The sequence below is a fragment of the Elephantulus edwardii genome, unplaced genomic scaffold (assembly GCF_000299155.1).
Source record: "Elephantulus edwardii isolate Elephantulus edwardi_28Jun2011 unplaced genomic scaffold, EleEdw1.0 scaffold00154, whole genome shotgun sequence".
NCBI classification, from domain to species: domain Eukaryota; kingdom Metazoa; phylum Chordata; class Mammalia; order Macroscelidea; family Macroscelididae; genus Elephantulus; species Elephantulus edwardii.
In genome coordinates, this window is record NW_006399904.1 from 7,134,428 (window position 1) to 7,136,225 (window position 1,798).

At 39.2% G+C, this 1,798-nt stretch overlaps 1 pseudogene; it reads left to right on the forward strand.

Moving 5' to 3' along the window:
* Positions 1 to 244: 244 nt before the first annotated feature.
* Positions 245 to 929, forward strand: LOC102851037 (annotated as a pseudogene).
* The last annotated feature ends 869 nt before the right edge of the window (positions 930 to 1,798 follow it).

The window sequence follows — 1,798 nt, forward strand, 5'->3', positions numbered from 1 at the left end:
ACTGCCTCCTGGTCCAAGTATAAGTTTCGCATTAGAACTATCAAGTGTTCTGGGATTCCCATTCTTCTCAGAGTCAGCCATAGTTTGTTATGATCTACACAGTCAAATGGCTTTGCATAGTCAATGAAACACAGGCTGGCATTGATAAAAAGGTGACTCCCAGAACCCTTAATTGTATACATGCAAGACCTGAACCTAGTCCAAACAGAACAAGGCAACATTGCATGGTTTAAAATTAAGAAAGATGAAGACTATTGTGATGGTGTCTTCAGGAGACCATAGGACAGTGTCGGCCAGGCCACAATTTACAGGCCTTTCAGGTTTATCTGTCTCATATGACATCTTGTAGAAGGGAGAAATCATCATTCCTATATGATCTCACATTTGAGAAATTGACAGCTCAATATTTAAAGAATATGTTCAGAGTATCATCAAGCATGATTTAAAAGCTACTGGGGGAAAAACTTATGCATATTTTGTACCCAAGAAAAAGTAATAGCCTTTTGAAAGATTGGGATTTATGGGGACCTTTGTTCCTTTGTGTGACACTCACATTAATGTTTCAAGAAGGCTCTTCAGGTATGTCATGAAAAAGACAGATGGCCCCAGTTTGCAGACGTATTTATTATTGTTTGGTTTGATGTAGTAACTATCACCCTCAACTCAAAACTTCTTGGAGGAAATATATCTTTTTTCGTTTTCCAGAGCCTCTGTGTACGGGGTTATTATATACTTCCCTTGACAGTGGCAACACTGGTTTGCCAGCTGGTACTTCTTGTTGAACCAGGACCAGTAAATCTTATGGTCTGGCTTTTTGTGTAATTCTGATTTTTGCCTGGTCAATTGTAACTTCTACAGCTTTTCCCCCTGGTAACCAGCCTCTGAACCACAAAGCCCTTGCTCTTAATCCTATTTTGTCATCAGTTTGATGATTCTTACCATTGTTGTTGTTGTTGTTAGGTGCCATCAAGTTGAATACGACTCATAGCAACACTATGAGCAAAAGATCTAAAATCTGGGCTATCCTACACCATCCTCCCCCTTCCTTAAACACAAGAGCCCATTGCAGCAGACACCATATCAGTTCATCTGGTTGAGGGTCTTCCTCTCCTTCACTGGCCCTCTACTCTTCCCAGCGTCATGTCCAAAATAGCCCTTCCTAGCAACATGCCCAAAGTATGTTAGGTGAAGCCTAATCATTCTTGCCTCCAAACAGCACTCCAGCTGCACCCTCTGCAAGACAGATTTGTTCTTTTGGCCATCCATGGGACGCTTAGTGCTCTTCTGCAACCCCACAGCTCAAAGGCATCAATATTTCTTCTGTTATCGTTATTTTTTGGTCCACCTCTCAGTTGCATAGCAAGTGATCGGAAAGACTGTGGACTGAATCAGATGTACTTTAGTCCTCAAACTGACATTGCTCCTCAATAATTTGGATAGTTCCTAACTGTAGATTTTACCATTTAAAAAAATTAAGATTGAGTTTTTTCTTTATAAAGATTTATTCATTGCAGATACTTTTTTTTGGACACAAATGACAAACTTGCACATAAATCTCACCTGAAGAACTGTGTAGGAATCAAATTGAGACTACATTTGTGGAAGGAATCATTGGAGAAGCTCAAAATTAGCAATCAAAACTAGGCCAAGAACAGACTGTAGGTCAGACCATCAATTACTCATATTCAAATTAAAATTTAGAGCAAATAAAAAGTCCACAGGAATAAAGATATGATCTTGAATCAATTCCATCTCAATTCCAAAGTCATTTTAGGAATAGGTTTGAGTCATAGAACAC